This window comes from Vidua macroura, chromosome 3 (genome assembly GCF_024509145.1).
Source record: "Vidua macroura isolate BioBank_ID:100142 chromosome 3, ASM2450914v1, whole genome shotgun sequence".
NCBI classification, from domain to species: Eukaryota; Metazoa; Chordata; class Aves; order Passeriformes; family Viduidae; genus Vidua; species Vidua macroura.
The window spans coordinates 7,728,444-7,751,036 of NC_071573.1; the positions used below are offsets into that span (position 1 = coordinate 7,728,444).

The 22,593-nt window shown below is 38.1% G+C and overlaps 1 protein-coding gene and 1 non-coding gene across 5 annotated transcripts in view; both read right to left on the bottom strand.

Moving 5' to 3' along the window:
• MACROD2 (mono-ADP ribosylhydrolase 2) overlaps window positions 1-22,593 on the bottom strand; it is an 850,734-nt gene that overhangs the window by 452,890 nt on the left and 375,251 nt on the right. The gene's annotated exons all lie outside the window — the stretch shown is intronic.
• LOC128805853 (U2 spliceosomal RNA) lies at window positions 9,783-9,972 on the bottom strand. The gene has a single exon (XR_008436602.1). It is a non-coding gene; the product is annotated as a U2 spliceosomal RNA (small nuclear RNA).

The window sequence follows — 22,593 nt, forward strand, 5'->3', positions numbered from 1 at the left end:
AAATATATGGTCAACATTTTCAAAAGTGCAAAGATAGAGGGATTTAACTTTCAAGATAGTCACCAAGACAGCCTCAAAATTAATCATTTTGAAGGTGTTATTCTATTGCTTTGCAGTTAGTTTACACCCAGCCAGGACATTCTTTGTAACTGTATCGCTTACACATGAGGATGTTAACAGTGCTGCATTATACATGAATGATAGCATGCCATTAATCTAAGACATTGTGCTTAGATCCCTTTTTATTCTCTTATTCTCAAATGTTGGAATGCTTAAATATTCTTATCCTAACAAATACCCAGAAAAAGAACTCAAAATGTATGTTTCAATCCTTCATACTCCTGCTACATTTTGGCAAGGAATGACTCATCACCTTCCATATATTGTGGCTGTACTGTGATTTTCCTTCTATTGAAGAAAATAAAATTCATTCCAAAGCTATTTGATTGTTCATGATGATACTGACCATTAAAAAAGGAACTACTTATTTCTGTTGGAATGTAAGTTTCCGAGTAGAAAACCTGAAACAGAAAACAGCAGATCAGAAATAACTCATTAGCAGATCTATTGATCTCATTGTGCCAAGTTTTAAGAAATAGAACATGTGCAGAATCCATGCTTTTTTCAAATATTACAATTCAGATCTTTAGATTACACTGATGCGTGTATTCATCCTTAGTTTCACGTTAATACAAAGATGTGCTGGGGCTCTTAAACTGTGCATCCTGCCCTAAATCTGCCAGCCAACAAGGACTTTCATTCAAGTGGCACTTGCAAAGTAATACTGCAGTGTGCCCCTCCAGGGGCTCCAATTTTTGAGAATGCTCAGTGTCCTCCTCTTTTGAATGTAAATTGTGAAAAAAATACTTCCCAACTTCACCCAAACTAAATGCTCCCAGCTTAGAGATTGAACACATCAGAAGTGGAACTTCAGTAGTCACCAGTGGACACTCCTCCCCTCCCTCCCAAAATTTTTCAGGAAAAAAAACAACAAAAATGTATGTACCACGGAGCTCATTAACATCTTTATGATAGTCTCCACTAGTTCCAGTATTCCACTTTAGAAATAATATTTCTGCAAAGTATTTATACTGTGTTGAACTTAAACCTCCTGAGCCATGCTGAAGGTAATCACAGGTACATCTGTTTCTGTCGTATTTAAATTCATAGCCTAATTCAATTGCGAATAATTAGCTATTTATCACCATGAAGTTACAAAGTCACAAAGGGTCAATATGATTCTAACCATTTAACAAAAGACAGAGGCCTTAAAAGGAGGAAAGGGGAGAAAAACAAAATAAACCCTAGTGACAAATCCCACAGTAAATCAAATACAATCAGTTCTGCTTGCCCATCATACCCCTGGACAACCCAATGCCTTTTTTTTTTTTATTTTCACAAACTTACAGAATTTATTGCCATACATATCACTTATGTCCATCTTTCACTTTTATAGCCTGAAGAGGAGGATTATTTAGTCAAAATAACTTGAGTACACAGCTCTTGTAATACTGTTATGACCTCGGTTTCTAACACCGACACTGGAGCATTACTATAAGTCACAAAGTTTTTTCACTTGCAAGGACATCTTAATTATCCTACCCATGACATGAATGTTTTTGGAAGATAAAGTCTGTAATTAACTTGTTGCCAAACAATATGTTTACTGTCCCTGAAGGTCAGTTCTAGTATAAAGGCATAAGAACACTTAACGTTGGGAGAGGTGCATTGTAACTGCCATCAAACATTAACCAAGTGGTCATCCATTATCTACAGCAGCAGCAATGCAGAGTAGGAAAATATTCTAAGCACCATAAAATGACTGTGCTAAAATAAATCTCTACTGCAACATATAAGGCTTGCAACACATAACTAGAGATACAGTGCTTGACTCATTGTAACCAGAGTTGTTAGAAATTCCACTTAATCTCAGCAGTCAATGAGTAGTAGGAGAATTTGCTCAAGACAGTCAAACAAGACTGCTCCTGTACTATGGAAGTCTGTCTTTGGTGATTGTCCTTGATGGAAGAATTTAGGTTTTGAAACTGGTTTTAAAGATTATAGCAAAATAACTGTAAGAGCTCCTTGCATTGTTTAGTTATAAACTTAAATTAGAAATTTGCATACCCCAGTTTGAGTAAGAAATCTGTGATCTGAAAAGGGCAGGGTGAGGATGTACGAGTGAGTACAGGTGTAACAAGGGTTTCATCAGCCCTGCACAAAGCCATGAAGGGCAGCTTAGCATTTGTGGAACAATTCCTATACCAAAGTAGTCCCTGTTCCAGGGAAATGAGAAAGTAACCATCTTTCATTAAAGATCTCCTATAATACCGCAATTCATCGTATACATGAGCTAGGAGAGGTACAAAGAGAAAAAAAAAAAAAGGACAAACAATGGAATAAAATTAAGGAAAATTATATTAAAGAAATATACGTAAAGCACTTCTGCGCTGTTGTGCCCGGTCTCTGACTCACATCATCATCATTATTCTGTATTTTAACAGGAAAACTAACAGACACTTGGCCCTTCCTTTGCTTTACGTTCTGCTTACAGCCAGAGACAGATGGAAGGAATGGAAAGCAAAGAAAAGCAGCTAAGAAAATCACGGAGGAATAAAATCATCTTTGCCCAACCAGACCCACTCTTTCATCCCACGCTCACAGCATGCTCTCCTTCATGTAGAGGAATAGGTAACAACTGAGAACTTGTGTTTTCCTCAAAGTATTGGACAATATGGGAACAACTTGTGAAGAAATGGCATATGGAAGAACCTAAACATGGCAAACAGGCAAGAATGAAAAAAGTAAACAGGAAAAAGAAATTTGGATGAGAAAATAGGAAAGATGAAAATGTTGTCTATTCAGATAAAGGAAGGAAGGATTCAGCTACAGAAGGGAAAATATTATGAATTTAAATAGGGAAAGAAACAAGAAATCTGGCGTGCCAGAATCAATGAATTAAGACCTGGAGGAGGAAGAGGAGTCTGGAGACATTCACATCCAGGTGTGACCATTAACACTGCACTGAACTAGCAAACAAAGAAGTTCTTTGGACATATAGAAGAACATTAAAGTACTTTGAATTTGTACCTTTGATGCAAAACTAGTTGATTCAAGTCTGTGTTGTTTGAAAAACTCCTGTATATCAGCACTTAGATACTGGAATAGCTTGTCTGTGTTGAAACATGGACTATTTGCAGGTTTTCCATTGAGAACAGATTGGATTTCAAATTCCCCCACTTAGCTACCAGAGGCCTTTCCATCAGCTGGAAACACTTTTCAATCCATTTTGCCAACTTTTGACCTATGCTAGTTACTTTTGGAAGGTGAAACAGATCAGGATCAGGCATGGATAAGCAATTCTCCACTGAGAGCATGTCAAATAGACATGCAGCCTCCCCTGAGCCAGAATGCAGCAAATGTGCATTTCTCAGGAAGGGACATTTAGAGCTGTTCGTATGGAAGCAAATAACAAGAACTTATGTCAGTCTACACTTCTCTTGTAGCTCAGTGTAGGCATCACACATGCTATTTATTTTCTGAAACAATACTGGAGAGTGCTGTTTATGTGCTGCCTATAGACCATCTAATTAAAGAGCATAGCATATTAAAGCAATTGAAAAAAAAGTAGTTTGTTTCTGCAGCATAAAAAGAAGAGTCTGACTGCTAGGCAAAATAACTGACATACTGTTACACTGTACATATTTGCCTGAATATGATGGTATAACAAGCTATTATATAGTAAGAGAAAGCTTCAGCTAATCGCAGCCCAGTAACTTTCCATCTTCTTCCTTCACTACTGCAAGTGTCAGGCAGCTGCAAGTTGAGTTTTGACTGAGCTCTCACCTTTGCGTGTGAAATGGAAACTCTGTCTCTATGGATGGCTGGAAGCTCATAGCACCTGATGCCAAAACAGTATTATCCTACAATACTGCACATGGAAGTATACCCAAGTCCTTCCTCATATTCTTCCCATCTTTACCCTTCAATATCTACCTGTAATTTTTTACTTTTTTTTTTTTTTTAAACAAGTCACCACATGTCCAGCTGTGATGTCTCTTTAATTTCCCAGATGATTTCCCATCTTACTTGTTGCTTGCAGGAAGGAAAGCCTCCTGCAGGCTGGTTGCACCCAGCAGAAAATACAGATGCCTTGTGGCAGCAGGAGGGAGAAAATCAGAGCTGAAGTCATTATCCCCTTCACCACCACCCCTCTCCATCCTCTGTGTAAACTTTCTGACAGCATTCCCCTCTTATCTTCTTCAATAGTGTCAAGCAAAATGAAAAGGTTAGACTTGAAGGCTTGTATGTGGCCTTTAGATTAGACAACCCATTAAAAAAAACCCTACACCCAGCAAAATATTTTTAAAATCACAGAAACACAAAGGTTCAAGGACTAAGTTTGCTACCTTAGCTGAATTGCACATGCTTTAATACTCCTCCACAAAGAAATACTTAGTATCATGCTTCCCAAAGTGACTGTGGAAGCCAACCACAGTACTAAAATTTTGCTCCAGTATCCAACAACGTATTGCAGATGCAAATCCCCACACTTTGGAGCACCATGCTCCTTTACATTGCTCGTCATACAAAAAGGGATGCTAAAAATGGAAGATGTAAGTTATTTGTTTCAATCTGGTCAGGGCTTTCACTTGTACTTTCTGTGTTTAGCATCTCCCTGTTCCATCGTCTTTCTCTCTTTCACATACCCACATTTCCTTTCCTTGTTCTGGTGGAGGCTATTTGGACAATTACACAGTAAGAAGTGCAGACAATGCTGTGAAACCCTCTAAAAAGCTTGGTGTGAATCAGACTCATGGGGATCACAGGCTACCACTCAACTTCTCTCACAGCCATAGGTAAGAGCCATCGGTAAAGTTTCCCATGGAAAAAAAAATATAATGTTACTAAATATTCAGGTTCCAATGCTATGTGCCAGGACATGCCCACTGGATGATGGATTGCACTACACATGGATTAGCAGTGATTTGTTACCCCAGGCTTAAGCCAGCTGAGTGGAGTAACTTTTAGAGTAGTTCATAAGTCTTTGCACATCACCTTTTAGTCTTTCAGTCTTTTAAAGACAATTCAGAGGTTTGGGGTAAAAATATATGGGCCTTAGTTTCACACCAACACCATACATGCTCAAAACAACTTGTTATCTAACATTCATCTGTTTGTCTAGAAAATAAATGTCAGTACTGTCAGGAAAGGGAAAAGTTTATAATTAAACTCTAGCTATATCAACTCTCATAATATTTGCTTGAAGACAGCAAAGATTCAGCACTTGATTTTCCATCCACCTCTTTGAAATAGCATTGCAGAGAAGGCATACCAAAGAACACTTACATAGAAACACATACCTTTAACAGTCAACGTTGTTATGTAAAAACCATTTTGCAATTAGTATAGGTTTAGGTTAGAAAAGTAATTCAACAAAATATCACACAGGATGATGGGACTAAGCATGGAAATCAATTTTGTTTGAACAGAGGTAGACATCAAGCCAATGATCTGCAATGGCCCAATGGAAAGCCAAAGTGCACTTCTCTGCTGTCCTAATGGACTGCTTTAAACATGAAAGAAAATCATGCATTTCTTCAGCATGAAATCTCCCCTCAAAAAGGAACAAAGAAACCACCCAGTTTTCCAGCATGTACAGAGTAATTAAGCAACCCAAATCATGACCCCCCCCCCGACAAATACCACCCTCCCCAATCAGTCCTACCCATCTATGAAGATCACTGAGGGAAGCCCAACTTGAGAGTCATTGTGGGATGCCTGATCTACATTATATTTATATTCAATTTTTCAAGCCATAGCACAAATAAAATAAGAGACCTGTTAGAGCATAGTGCAGAGACTACATTTCTGTGTCATGAGTGATGTCCTCAAATGAAAAAAGAGCTGTGACACTGTTGCAGTCTAAGTTAAGAATACCAATAATAAAATACTAAACCTTTGACTATTTTGAACACAGAATTAAGTTATTTATTCAAAGGATTACATAACAGCAATATAAGCAACAGGCACAGGCACTTTACTTTTTTCATGTACGATGAGTTTTGCGTGTAGATAGCTCGTGTCTTGCCATGTCATGACTGCAGAACAACAGCAGATACTTATCCACTCAGCCTTAATTAATTTACTCCCAAATGAATACTGCATTTAGAAGGAAATGTAATTTTATCCTGGAAAACCACTTCAGACAAACAGGACAAACTGTTACCTCATCTGATTTGTATCTATTTTCTAATCACACAGAGACTTACTATAAAAGAATTCAAAATAATTCTAAAAATATGCAGCTGCTATTGCACATAAATATTCCATCTTCCTCTCTGGATAAAATCTTTCTGAGGGAAATAGCAAACTTGCTTAAGTCTTGTTTTTCTTAAGTCTCACGTGGACATGCGTAAAACACTCATATCACTTTTCCATCAGACTTTACATCACCTATGTGGAAATATCTACAAGTTCAACAATGTTCTGCTGCTTGTGTTCTGCTATTTTGATGTTTTAATGATGTTACTTCGCACAGCAGAATGAAGTTTGACATTAATATTGAATCTCATAAATCATCACTTTAAGAAAATGCATTCCCTTGAGGAGAGGTAATACAGGTCATATGGGAGTCCCTGTTTTAGCTTCAAACCTTGTTAAACAACCTTAACTGTTTTCAGAAAGTCAGTGGTAGGATTGTGCCTTCTGAGGCATATAAGAAATAAGTTATATGTTATACCTTTTTTGTATATTTTATCTATTTTTGGTGGAAGTTTTTAAAAAATAATATTAGGAGTCAAAAATAAAAAATGAAATTAAATGTGAATTCAACATTAATTCAACAGTGCTGGCTCTGGAATAAAGGTATAATAACACAGTGTGTCAGATGAACAGTCAACATAGTGCCAGAGATATAGAGTCCCTAACATTTCCTTCTCCTTTTTAATTTTTCTTCATCCTCTCAAAACATTTTACTAAGGAAATGGCTGATGAGATAATACAAAAACCAGTGTACCACACATAAACATGAAAAAACAGTTTTACAATGATATTCAGTGATTCAAGATGGCAGAAGCTTACACAGACTTTAAAAATAACAAAGCTAATCATGTTGCAATAAATTCCACTAGAACTATTTTCTTAGAATGCTAATTGTTGCTTTTGTAAGGGTGAAATCATGATCCCATTGTATCACTCTCTAAAGCGAACCAATCAATCTGGTCTGTTTATTTACTAATGAAAGTTAAGTTTTAAGTTGGGGCAGCAGAAATTTTGCACTTGCATGGCACAGCTTCCACAGTAATGTGAGCTTATGCTTTGAATCCGATAGGGATGCACACAGACAGGGACTGATATCAAACACTGTGATAGCAGCAGACATACTCAGGTCTTTTGCAAAGGCTCAGATATTTCTGTTTCTTCTTAAGAGAGCTGCAAAAATGAGATGGTGGAAGTGTGCCTTTCTTTAAAAGGAGGAGGCGGCAGGGCACAATTCTTTAAGGAAATCTGTCCAACTCTTTCTGTTGTTCTTGCCAATTCTTTCAGTTTGTGCATTAAGGATGTGCCAACGAGCTCCTCTCCTAGGGTGCCCTAGGTCAGCTGAGGAGTGGCAACAGCAGTGGATGCTCAGTTTTGTAAATGAATTAACACTCTGCATTCCCTTTTCCATGTCTATTGATAAAGGGAAGACTTGGCTACTGCCAACCACTCTACTTTTTCCCCAATGCACTATGAAAAGGATTTCTGCATGCTAAAAATCTGCACAGCAAAATGCAGATCTCTGTGTTTCTCCAAAGGCTGTCTCTGAAGGCACCGTGCATTAGTACCTGTGACCTCACCCAGACCACCTGGGTTTGCGGCACAGAACCACTCAGAAGGGGGTGGGAAAAAAGGCAGATTGATGTCACTACTTATTGGCTGAAAATGAGAAATCTGGGATCCTATTGCTACAGGCAAGTGGCACATGAATCCTTCTCTGCTCTGTTGTAGGAGACGCTCTCCAAAAGAACCAGCATGTATGTGTTGATCTAGGGGAAATGAAGCCACTTCTTGAATGCTGGCCTGTGTCACAAGTTTAGGTAGCCTGTGATGTCCTGAGCTGGCCTTACCTCACCTGGGTGCATATAATACACACTAAATTAATTTTGTCAGAGAGAAAAAAGAGAGAATCAATATTTACTCCAGGATCAAAATGCTTTTCGTTTCAAGAACTCAGCTGTCTAGAAAAACGAGGAGCAGTCATTCTGTTCCCATGACAAACAAAAGCTTCCTCGCCAGTAGACACTGGATATTGACAATAACCTGTGAACATCATAGCATGCATAGTAATAAGATGGCATTTTGCTGCAGTGGATTTCTGTCTTATAGACTTCTGGGTTTGTATCTAGGCAGAAATATTAAGGAATCAAAATATAGTATTTTCCATTAAATAGTAACATTAAAATAATTACAATCAACAAGCACTTCCACATCCCCCACATAAGCTTTATTTAACATATCCTAATTGAAATACTGAGGCTATGAATAATGACTAGTAAATCACCCAGTGATTCAAAATGCAAGGAACATGAAGTTTAGGGGGCTTTTTGAAACTATTATTTTACTGCAATTAAATTGGTAGTGCACCAAGCTGCCACCAAAAATGTCACACCAAATTAACTTCCTTTTTATTAACCATGGCAGGCAAAATAATTTTAAAAAGTGAAGGTGTCTTGGTAATGAGACTTAACTCAAGGAAACTAATTTGCAATGACATGGGTTCCTCCATTCTGTATTACCTCACATATTTAATAAAACATGCTTGAAGGGTCAAATTCTTATGTCATCTAAAAATTATTTTGATCTCTCTCTATCTGAACTGTATGAATTTTATTTCTAATAGAAGACCTAATTTTCATCCTGTCATATCAACATGGCTTTTAGTGGCGTAGTTGTGTTTCAAAAGATGTCATGGGCCATGCTTGTGATCACCTTCTGCATTACATGGACCTCAGCCTGGGCCTCAGGCCTAATAAAACCAGCTTCTGTTAGCCACCCACTGACTGCAGCATGTATGAACACTTCTGGCCCTCCAGTTTACAAAATGGAATTTTGTTGGCATTTAATCAGTCAAAAACATTCAAGTGAACACCAGCTCTCCATAGTTTTTGGCTTTTTTCTATATTTTAAACACCTGCATTTAAAAAATAGTGTTTCCTCAAAGATACCAATCACATCTATTTCTTTCCAATGCTCTTTAATCAAACCAAAGTAAATCCTGAATGTTGCATTTCACCACCATGCAGAGTGTTTCTATCTGTTGGACTCTGCAGTTATTTCAGATTGCTATTTATCTCATTTTTCAGAAAAAACACTTCCTGTAAGAGTGGTCAGTGAAAATAAGCAGCACCAGTGATGCAAGAACTGGCTCTTCAGCAAGGACAAGACCAAGTATAGGCTCACTGTACCAGCAGGTACAAGGTACCACCCAGTCCTGAGGATGATAATCTGATTTTATAATACTGAATATCACAAAATAGATATTAATACAGACTGAGAAGGCAGTGAAAACAAGATTAAGATAGAATCAGAAGTGCTATTTTATTTTATTTCAGGTTTTTTTTTAATTATTTTATTTTATATGGGGTTTTATGGAGGCTCAGGAACTCACTGAGCTGAAAATTGGTGGGAATTAAGAGAACACTGTGGAGAGGCATAATCTATGTTTGCTCTGTTCCTGCTCTTCCCTTTGCACTCTTTTATGGTCATTAAGGGACTTGTTGCTTTTTTTTCCCTTTTTTTCTTTTCACACCATTCTAGAAACACAGCAATAGCAGGCTTCACGCATGGAGAGGATGGCGTAAGCTCCTAGTACATTTCCCAGTCCCCAAACTCATTTAATATAAAATCCTCCAGCTGAGGACATAACAGATATTAAACTGATAAAAACATATGCTGCACTTGATCTTGGCCAAAAGGTCAAGAGGCAAACACGAATCAGCAGACTCAACGGTTTCTTGGTCTGACTCAGTGCGCACGCTGAGACTGAATCATCCCAAGATTTTAACACCACGGTAACAAACAATTATGCAGCTTTATCACTCAGATTTATTTCAAAAAGCAGCAGACATACTACAGACCCCAAATAACTCACTTCAGGATCCCAATGAACTCATGATTTTACACACACAGGAACTGTTTCAGGACAGGAACTCAGGAAAGTTAATGATGCCATGTCTAGCCTCACAAAATATTTCAGTCTTGATCTGATTTTTTTTTCTATGGTAAACTAAATAGAAAGAGAAAACACCTAGCCCTTCCCTCTGACCTCCAAGCTGCTGCGGTTTTGATGGCCCCAGCCCCAAATATCTAAGGAACCCTCTGTTTTCTGAATCATAAAGGATTTTTTTTAGAAACTCATCTCCCCTACAGAAACTATTTCACAAAATTCTAAAAAGTTGAGGGAATTTTTAATAAATAACTTATTAAAAAACAGAACTACTGCAGTGCATTTTGTTAATCCTTGCTAGACTCATTAGAGCATCTTGCACACTAATTCAAAGACTAAATATCAGTCTTGCTAAAGCATAATTACTCGGTATCAAACTCCACCATAAATTAGCAGAGAAATTGTCCACACATGAAGAGCACTAAGTCAACACTGCTAAAGCATCAAAAAATCATTCCTGTGCATGGAAACAAAAAAGGTCTTTTCAAGTTAATGAGTGATAACAAAAGATATTTTAGTAACTTGGAAAAAGACAACTATTTCTTTAAAATTATTTTCAAGAACACTTTGTAAACAAATTTGGAAACCTTTTTATTACCAATGATATTTTCAATCACTCATCATAATCACTAATTGTTTGAAAGAATACAACAGCAGGTCACAAGGTGAAAAGAAAGGTATTGTCACAGCAATATAAATCTAATATCCTGATGTTGGTGCTCCAAGCTGCACAAGACAATCAGCCAGTTATAATGCAATTGTTTAACTTTCAGTACAGAGTTTTCAGTGAATCGGTATTAGCCAATCCACTGGATTCTAATAAGTTAAAATATTTTAATAGCCTAGCTTTGTTATTTTGTTTAATCACCTTTCCCTAAGGCTCTGAACAACATTTAAGCATGTGCTTAATTTGCTATTGAAGTCAACAGAACAAACAGTGAATAGTGAAATTCAGCATGTGCTTAATGAGATTTACTGAGCCAGAATGCGGAAAACCCAATGTGAGCAGAATCAAAGCCCCGAGGTATTAGCCAAGTCCACCCTGAGTTTCCCTAAAGATACAGGGCCTCCAAAAGGTGAATGAAAATTTTATATTATTATGACATGTCTACTGCACACCTGTATGTCTGAAATATTTATGTATATCAGACTTTGTAGGTCTTTAAAATAGCAAAAGAAAAAACTTTGGATTTACTCTAAAATACTAACTGGAAGATTTTGTGGAATTTTGCTTGGTGTCAGTAGCTCCGTAATACTTTTTGACGTGAAACAACTACTGATTTGTCTCATGTTTCCTCCAAAAAGAAAATGCACTATAATTTAGGTGTTTTGATTTGGGGCAGGAAGGAATGGAGGAATGCAGCTAACATATATATTTTAGTTATCTGTTCCTCTGTGAAAAAGAAGGAACTTAATCCAATATTACTATCCCACTTCCTCAGTCAATCAGGCAAACTGTGTAATCCTCCCATACCTGCATATGAACATCTGCATTGTACCAGTTGATTCTTTTTCTCAGACTGAATTAAATGAAATCACCTGCATGCCTTTAAGCCTCCTTCTTTACTACCAAAGACTACCACTTCTTCCTAGAGTAGGCAAGTTCAGTTTAACAAATAGCAACTCAATGAGCTTTGAATGCAGCATATAAAATATAAAAGTGTACTTTTCTGTTTTCTGTGACATTTAAACGGCCTAAGTGAACATTTGATTTCAAATAATAAATATTTTCTTGATAGTAAATATTTTAAAAGGGGCTTGATTCTAGGAGAAAAATTCTTCAGATTCCATACTCATAATAAATGTTCAAATCTGATTTTCCATATTTTAATTCTTTCTCTTTTAGCTTACATGGAGGATCTGTTTTTGGCATCAAATGTCACTGTGACCGTTTGGTGGATTTTTGCCCTGCCCAGAAAAAAATAACAGTTATTTGGAGAAATATTTAACAATTTCTCTTAACAACATACAGTCACCAACCCTTTCTCTAATGTGCTGTCAAAATCAGCAAATCAGTTAAAGAAAAAAAAAAATATTAACATTTAAATGTTTAACATAAATGTTACTTCAAAATGGCAGTCATCAGCATGGGAAGGAGTTAAACTTCCCCACTCTTTTTCTAAGAGTAAAAAAGGCAAGGAACAGCTGTCACTCAGGTGATGAATACAAGCTGCCAGCCTTTTAAACAGCAGGTACAGCATTTGAGCTCTGAATTAATTAGCATTCAGAAAGTCTAAACACGGCTTGATAACTCCGCAAGATGATTTTTGTCCCTTCCTGCAAATTAATACTGCTATTAAGATGAGCAAGGGCACAATGCAGATCGTAATTGTACCCATTAAACAAAGTTTCACAAGTAATGAATTGGAGGCTCTTGCCAAGAATGCATCAAGTCAAATAAAGCCTAGCTGCAAATAACAGACGCACAGGAATCCATCTTCACTTTTTCATGGCATTCACAAAACCACATACAATATGGATTCCTATGCAAATGCATGAAATGTTTTCTGCATATAAGGACAGGCTTCTCAAAGTTCATGTTTTTAAATGTTTAAATAGTGGCTTTGTCTGAGAAGCTTTCAGGCTACTTCCATACGAGAGCTGCTTCTAACATACACATATATACTGAGAGTTAACGAGGCCTCAGAGATTATACTTATAATGTCTTAAAAAACAAGGCCTCCCTCCATCAATTACTGCTGCAGCACTGCATCAAAGTCTACACAATCCATGTGGAAAATCTTCCTCCTATATTTATCATTTCCTTTAAACAATGAGCATATTTTATAAAGCACAAAAATGATTGATATCAGAATTTAATGATGTTTAATAAGTGGCCATCTGTCAACAGTCAAGGAGTAAAAAGGAAGCACATTATTATTTCCCAGAAGACTAGAAATATTGATGCTAATTAAAAGGCACATTATCATTATCTCAAAGCAATGTCTAAACACTAATCAGACTTCACATCCAGGGCAGGAGAAAGAGGGAGAACTACGGATATAAGTGCTCCCCAAATGGGTCACTGGAGTTGAGAGTCTCCAAACTGGTGTTATGATAGCATACAGATTGGAACTTGGCAAGTAGCTCAACTCTTTAGAAGAAACCTTTGGTACATTTTTACAAAGATTTGTAGAAGAAAAGAACTGTGCTAAACGTGGCCCTTCATTATTTATTATTTCCAATTTTCCAGCCACCTTATTTCACAACAAAATAAAACCTGTGGTGCCCAAACACAATTGCACCATACTAAACTGCAATGTACTCAGTACTTTTAGCTGAGCAGTGGCTCAGTGTCACATGTACCTAAGGGACTTATGTGGTCAAATAGACAAAAACCTACACAAAAAGGAAAAAAAACCATGCACATGGTGTCTGAAGCACTTTTGACTCTTTGGGCCTCTAAGAAGACCCTGTATGGTTCAGGATTCCTCAGCTTCTCCTGCTGAGTGCTATGGAGGAGGAAGGTACATAAAGGTAGGTGGTTCAGTCTGCCGCTCATGTTTGCCTGGAGCTCTGCCTTAAGCATTAATAGTCAGTTTATTACCTTTTAAAACACAGGATTTATTGCCATTTTCATAATTCATCTTGATCAGAACTTCTTTTAAGCAAGCAAACCTCTCCTAACCTCAAAATCTATACTTCGTATTCTAACTAAGGCCATCAGGAGCCTATAACATACTTTTTGCCTCAGTACGTAAAAGCTCTTGAGACTCTTGGCATTTATTGCTTGCAGAGAGGTGCAGTTACAGGCCACCAGCAAATGTTTCCCTGCCCTTGAGATATGAGAGTTGTGTGAGCAAGATATGACTGATCCCACCTCCCACATCATGGAAACTCTATGTACCGTCCCAGGTTTAGCAATAATGACTCTGAGCCAGGCCCAGCAGTTCACCAACTTCATGAGGTTTGGTGTTGTTAGAAGGGGAATACAGGGGAGTGATGCAGAACATTCCTGTGCTGAAGGTAAGCAGAGCATAAACAAACACAAAGTAAAAGGCATACTGGGAACAGGTGAAATGAAAATAGGGATGAGAGAATCATACTGAAAGCATAAAAATGGCAAACTGAAAGTATCTCAGGCTGGAGAAAAGCATAGCTACCCTGGCAGTCGAGGCCCAGGGGCATGAGTACCATACCTAATTGAGAGCAGGCATTTTCCCCATGGTATTTTTACTGGTTAACTTTTTCACCTATAATTGCCACTATCAAATTACCATCTCCACAGCGCAAAGCCACCTCTAGTCTTCCTCCTCAGGTCAAGGAACCCATTCATCACTGTCAAGTGAAGCATATTTCCATTTTTACTTGTCATTTTCAAACCATCACTTCACACAGGTGTGACCTCTGATCCTGACTTTCCTTCCACCACTCCCCTCACTATAGTCTGATAGTCCTCCATTATCTCCTCCCTGAGAAATATTAAAAAATTTTAAAGGAGATGTTCCTGGTTTTGATTACCCTATTCCAATATAACTCCTTGATGTTCAGCATAAACACTTCAATCATCCTGGCATTTTCATTGACTCAAATTAAATGCAGAGCCAGTAATTATTTCACAATCCCCTTGCCCTTTCATACACAAGTCTTCTGCCTTACACAATGACAAAGTATTATCTCCCAGACTCTTAAATGGTTGAGATACTTCAGATACATTTTGGATATGAATCTGGCATGAGGGGACACTTAAGTAAACCTTGTGAGGCTTACCCAGTATTAATTGTGAGCAATTACAGTACTTTTCTCATGTTGAGCTCCAATGCTCAAACATGATGTGAGCCATATAACCATACAATAGTTCCACTGATTAACAGGTTCCTCAGGGTGATCATGAGCATGAAGTTCAAGATCCCCTGCATTTTCCAGCCTCTAAATGTAAATTCATCAAAGCTGAAGAAAAAGGTAAATTCACAGCAGTGTTTACATGAATTGGACTCTGGACATTTAGATAGACACACAAAAATGACAAAACACCATCAGTATCAAGTTTTAATTATATTATTTACTTCCATATTCACTACATTTGTTTTAAACTGGCACCAAATTCTTTATTCTTGGTGCCTCCCAGATTTGCCTTCTGACTCTGTGCAATTGTTGTACATTGTATAGCTGTCAGAGCAGAAGTGGAATGTATGAAAAGCTGGATAATTGTAAGTTGGGGCATATGGTACTACGGAGGAAGCAGGGGTTAGTAGGAAGAAGGGGGTTTTGTTTTGATTTTTTTCAAGAGTCTGGATACAACTAAAGATTTTTCCAGTGGGCAAAGAAAACATCCCATGTTTATCCAATTTGAAAAGTTGCTTTCTTTCCCCCCTCCCCCCCTTTTTCTTTGGGGGTTGTTGGATGGGGAGAGAAGAAGGGTAGAAGTTATGTTTAACATTAATTCTTATTTACATGACAAATAATAGACCTTCTTTCTGGTTAGTTTCTTGTATCTTAAGAAAATATATTCTCAAAGAGGATGTATGACATTGAGATTTTCACAAAAAAAGCACTGAAATGAGCTAGCTGCTGTGTAAACATGTCAGGCTTCATACCCCACATGCATTGAAATGACCAGTGCAGTACACTCTTCTCAAAGGTATTGCTTTAAGCTGATTGCTGACTCAAGACAAGAACACAACCCTGGCCACAGTGAGTTTCTAAGTATTTTCTCTGCAGCTGCAGGGTATAGAGGGTTTTCTGTTTGTTTTGCTTTTTCCCCTCCTCCTTCATATGAAACCTCAGATTCTGGAGTACAGTTTGGCAGCACCAGGCTGAAATCACTGCCAGTTTCCTAGGGTACAGAATCTCTAATAAAACAAAGCCCTGACTATCTACTTGCCCAATAAATAATCAAAATTTTGTACCACGATTGTCTCTAAAATATATGACTTCTTGCTTTTCTTTCTTGGTTGCAGCTAATCCTTTCTGTCAACAGGGTTTCATCTGTAACAAGCCTGCCTGTGACATGTTAGGTCCCAATACATCTCTCAACAAATCCCCCGTGCACGGCGTGGTTCACAAAGCACACAGGTTGCAAAAAGGACCACAGAGACAGAGCCTCTCTCCTCTAATGGGATCAGAAAGGCGGCGCTTTCCCATGCAAGACGCTCATCAAAGGCGAGGCCAGGAGAGACAGCACGCTGTCAGGGAAGTCCCGGCTCACATATTGCATTTCTGGTGCATAAGCAGAACAGAGCATTCGTGATATTTGTTTTCCTGAAAGGCTTCTCTGTCAGGTTGAATTATTGGTCACACTGTCATGCTGGAAAGCTGATCCAGGTGATGTTTGCTTCATACTCAACAATTTTGAACAGCATTTTTCTAGCTTTAAGGGTTGGCATTGTACAACTTGCTCTTTAGGACTTGTTCTTCCTTTTTTCCTCCCCTCTTCTGCCTCTGCTTCAATTTAACACTTCTTCACTTTGCCCAACATATCAAAAGAAAATGCACGAGGTGGTAAAAACTGGATGTATCATTTTAACCACCAGCGAATTATCAGAGGCTTCCCTTGGTTTTGCAGAAGGGATAATGGAAATAAACTCCATAAGAGCCATTTATTCTCCCCACTTCCCCAATGCCTGGCCCTCTATCCACAGCAGCCTGAGCTTAATGTGCAGCTGTGGAGGGGAAGAATGTGACAGACACCCTGTTTTCCTGCTCCCTATGGGAAAGGACATTACCTCTCCTGCAAAACGCTATGACATCGCGTGGCTGCTTTCGCCCACTTTCTCACGGAAAGAGCTCCATTTTCATCTCATTTGCAAGGAAATGAAAATTGCCCTCAAATTCACTGTATAGACTCTTAACACCTTGGGGGTTGTTTTTCCATCTTATCTGAGATTTTAACCAGTTCCCACAGTTCACTGCGCTTCTCTGAAATCTGCTGTCAAGCCAAGAGTTTCAATTCACTCAATGGTCCAAAGTACTGCTGAAGCTGGTCTTGATGAGTGTCAAACTGCTAATAACTGAGAGATACCACAACAGCCATTTCATCAAAAATTGCAGAGACTCTAGTTTTGTCTTCTGAGATGTCTGAGAAAGTGTGCCTCTATCTGCATATGCACATTCTCAAGTAGAAAGACAGAAAACATTTAACTGAGGGTACTTTGAAAAGGATATAGTCTGCTATTCAAAATTGATTCTGTTCTTGCAGTTATTAGATGGGGCAGCAGAATGACAGAGCTCACCCACTGACATGTCAGTTGACACACTACACAATTCTGTATTCTTTCAGATTTAGCATCTCATATCACCTCAACAAATACTAATTATAATAAATATTTACCCTTAGTATTTTTTCAAGCAATTCTATTATTTACTTTTTACAATACTATTTATTATGACTGATGCAGTTAGTTAATGTTACAACCAGCTGAAACACCCGACGTATAATATATAAAATTTCACCTTGGGCACTCTACTGAAGTGCTGGCATTGCCAAATCTCTACATCTGCACTTAAGTAAATATTACTGCAGGCACTTTAGACAATTTTTCACACGCTAGTCTATTAATGTTGCTTCCTACATACAAAATTCCCAAATTAACCAGAGGCATTCATTAATAATGTGCATTAATAGGCAGAAATTTCTTCACATGGACTCTATAAAATCTTCAAATATTTGCAAGATAAATAGTTTGCTTTTGTGTAATAAGAAAAGACAAAAATTTGTGTTTGATGAAACACTTGGACCTAATTATTTTAGGAGTATATCAGCACTCCTACCAAGTACAGATGGGAATAAGTAAGAATTTATTTTATGGTCCCTTTGCTATGTTCATAGGAATATAAATTTGCATTTATTGTATTATTGTAACTAAATTTGAGAACCATTAATCTGGACAAAAAATGCAAGGAAGATCCACATTTCTGAATGGATGTTAATTATCTGGGTAAAAACAATTAGGCCACAGCCACCCTACCTACCTTGTAATGAGGTGAGATCCTAAGAAGGAAAAAAAAAAAAAGTAGGAAAAAAAAAAAAAATAGGGCCATTTGAACAGATTTTCCCACCTGCTTTCAGCATGGCTGGTCAATCAGCAGTCAGCTAAATAACTCGCAAAGTAAACAGGAAAAAGTTAACTCACATTATTTACTAATTGTTGAAAAAGAGCACAACAGTAGTGAAACCACACAGCTCTTCCTCTCATCCAAGTAGAGAAGCCAGCATATGCTATTATTTCAGGGGTATACTTTTCTCCCTGAAAAATAACCCTAACTTATAAATAATTGGGTTTATGCGTTTATTGACAGTAATTGCAGCTGAATTCAGGCACAAGTTTAACTTTTGTCAGCTAAACGTGAAAGTAAAAAGACTTACATAAAGCTACCTTATAAGTGAATCAGATCTGCTGGAAAAAACCAATAGTACAAAAAGAAAAACTGCACAAATTCCTTGTAACAGTCCTAAACTTTGGCTTTTCAAGGCATCTGGTCATCTAAGCAAGTCCCACTGGGACCACATGGCGCGTAAACAAATTAACATTTTGTTTAAACGTCAATCAACAAGACCTCTCCATTCAAAGCCAGGTCAGCTGCACTGGCAGCTGTTAAAGTGGTGACATTCCTTGCTTACACATATGTCTGGGAGCTGGTGGAAACACCATTCTACTTTGAAAATATCCTCCTAGAAGCTTACAGTTTAAGCTTTTCAAAATCTATATCAAAAAATATTACAGTAAAATTTCTGAGGACAACCCCAATTGTTTCCTGCATCCTCTTCTCATTCAGAATATTGGAGGTTAAAACCCCAAACTTTTCACTCCAACAGCAACCAGTGCATTTTTCATACATTCCTCTGTACTACTCATCGTCATTCCTGTAAAGTACTTCAGACACAGTTTTACTGGTAGTGACATCATGGAAACTCTCCAAGAAAAAAGGGAAAACACTGGCTTAAAATGCTAATCACCAGATCAGGGGAACTTTGCAAATAATTCTGTTGGATTACTCTTTTAAGTTGTTGGAATTTGAGAAAGGTAGCACCTCATCACTGAGGCAGTGGAGAGGGATCCCAGGATGCCAGGCAGGTAACACCACATGAATCCAACAGAACAGCAAGGGCCATCTGAATGAATCACCAAAAACCTTTGCTGAAGGTGGTACATGTAAATACAGGCTGAAACAAGCTATGAGAGCATACCTGGGAGGCACATGGAGAAAAGTGGTGGGGTGAAATGAGAAAGAAAAGTGTGGTGGTTTCAGTTGGAATCGGGCAGAAACACTGATTTTGTGTAGTGGTTTTGGTTCCCCAATTTGAGATTTTCTGGCTAACGCACTAATTAATGTGGTGGGTTCAGTGCTGGCTAAACACCAGTGCACCCACTAGGATACATTTACACATTTTTTTGCTGTGAGATAGGATTAGGAGGAAGGTAAAGCAGGCTCAAAACTTTAAAAGGGTCTAAAGAAAAGTTTAATAACAGTAACTAAATGAAAGAATAATAAGAATCAGAATAAAACCTTTAGAACACTTCTCCTCCCCCCATAAGCTTTTATTTCCCACTAACAACGTGCAGAAGAAATTCAGTCAGCTTATCACTTCTAGAATAGTCTTTTTTCAGCTCACTTAGGGAGAAGAGTCCCTCTTGTCAATTTATAGCTTGTGGCTAGAGCTGCAGCTGGGCTGGGCTGGGGGCAGTGGCGAGGATCTCAGCAGCGCCAGCGGCTGACGCCTCCCCCCTGCCCGGCAGCCGATGGCCTTTTACCTGCTCAGGCCAGAAGGAAACGAGGGCCTCTCAGGAATTTTTTGCCCTTATCATATATAGTCATAGAAGCATAGAAGCATGTCTAGCTTTCTCATTAGTTTAACAGACTGTCAATTCTCAAAGCTAATTACAAATTGGTTTTTTTTGTCAGACATGGCAAAACCAGCACACTAAGAAAGCCACAAGGACAGGTAAATTGTTTTCTTGGTCTTAACTTTAAATGTTTGTCAAAATTTTTGGTAGTTTCAGTTTCTTCTAGTATGAATAAAGAACAATGAACTTTGCCAAAAACAGTCTTGATTTGTTATGAACTGCAAAGAGCTCACGCACAAAGACACTCCTATTCTTCCTCTCTGCCATGTAAATATGCATTATCATGTTGCAGGTGATAAGCAGTAAAGAATAACAAAATCTGGTCTGCTTCACTGTGAGTGAACAAGTTGTGCACATAATCCACTTTCTAGATATTCTTCAGCACAGTGTACAAGAATTTAAAAATGTGTTACCCATGACAGTTCTCCTAATACCTTTAATTAAAACACTACCAGAAGTTTTAATGAAAAAGCATTACTTCTTTTTTAATACACTAAACCCTCAAGCTCCAGTTATTTTACATTCTGGTAAAAAGGAAATTAATAATGAAGCCACATTTTGGGACTTAACATAATCATAAGATTCTCAGTTAAAGGGCAGGAAAGAGACTTCATTTTTAAATTTCCTTTTAACAGATAGAAGCTTTATGTTCCTTTATTATTACAAATACACTAATTTAAAATGTCACCCTTTTAAGCTCTGAACATTTGTTAACAAGCTGCATCTTTCCTCTGCCCCACTACACATGACAAACACAGGGTCTCACTGATTGAAAAGAAACTAGTTAATAGTTGCCCTCATTGTGATTTCTGGCTGCCTTGTAACACCCTTCTGTATTTTGCTCTGAATGCAAAATGCTTAATATCATGAAGTTTTCCTGCTGATCAGCATGCTAACATGTGACTACTTACAACAAAGCTATTTACTGTTTGCAAACTCTCCCACTCCCTTCTGACAAAAGCATTTTATCATTTCCGGGATAAAAGCTGGGATACAGGGGCACAGAAGACGAAGGTCAATTGACTTCAAGAATTCCTGCACCCCTGTGTGAAAAGCCAGCAGGTCCACCCACTAAGGGCATTCAGCACTTGTTAGCATTTTATGGGGTTCAGAGCATCTCCCCGCTGATTTCCGTAGCAGCTGTAGGAACGGTGGTTGCCCACAGCTCTTCACTCTGGGAATGTGAATGTCAGCTGGTGAAGTTTGCCCAAAGTGATGATGCCACCAAGGCCCTCCATCAAGGAGAGGACAATGACCATGCAATGCAACTATAACAGGTCTATCTCTTATCTTCACACAACTCCCACCTCATGATTTCAGCAAATAAACCAGAAATTGAGCTCCTTCACCACACCCTCCTTCACCACACAAGCCTGATTCACGAAGCCACAAGCCTGATTCCTAGAGCCAGATCCTTTTCTGCAATCAAAAAATCTTTTGAGCTCTGTGATCACATTATCAAAAACTAAATGATGGCAATCATATACAAAGGTGAAGACAGGCAAAATTGTATTTGTAACTCTCTGATCATAGCTTCTATATGTAATTTTTCTGGGATTTGGAAACTGCAAAAATTTGGAATTGGTTTGTTTGGATTATTATTTTTTGATGTAAACTGGTTGTTTGGATTCTTGCTTTGTTTCTGTAAACTAAAAAGCCAAATTGATATCCCACTATGAAGCAGCACATTGATGCCGACACCCATATCATCCATTACAAGATTCACTTATCAAAACTCTGGTACCTAGAAGTGAAAGACAGAGCTAGCAGATTATCTTCTGTGATAGCAGGGTGATAGCATACACATCTGCTACTCATTTCATAAAGTATTTGCTAACAGCAGAGAAAAATCCTGTGTTAAGTTCCAGTTTCTGGAAGGTGCACTTACTACAGATCTGTCCCATCCAGTTCCATTCTTCCTGCAGAGCACAGCTCACCATGCTGAGCATGAGAAAACAGGAGCTTCCAGAGCTTCACTGTAACTTGGAACAACTTTTATGATGTTTTATAAGAAAAAAAAAACAGAACCACAGCCCCTTAAGTATTTTTAGACCCTTGCTCAAAGCATGAGGTCTACTTCCTAATAAAAACAGCAACAACAAGAAGCCACCAGCAACTCTGCGATAACATAGCACTGTTCTTAAAGAATTTAATGAATGTAGGCCTTAAAAATCATACCTTGATAATACTGCAATGCAACTCCAAAGAGAGCTTGAGTGTTACTGTGCCACATGATGACCCAGGTCATACTTGGAGAAACAAAACCCGATTTAAGATTTAGCAGATCAGAATAAATTTGGGATCTAACTGCAGTTACGATGTAAGACAGAATATAAATTCCTTGCCACTGCCAATATATTTTGCCCAATCGCTCTGCCAGGTCATATCGACCTAGAAAAAGGAGTCTGCATATGTGTGCATATCTGAATGCATTACACATGCACCTCTTGGAGAAGGAACAGCTATGCAAGATTGATGGCTACAGACAGTATTTCTAATGGCCTTTTTAATTGGCACTATGATGATTAATTGAGGCCTTTACAGAGCGCTGGGAGTGCTCATTACCACACAGCATGGTGTCCCAGCACACTGTGTGGG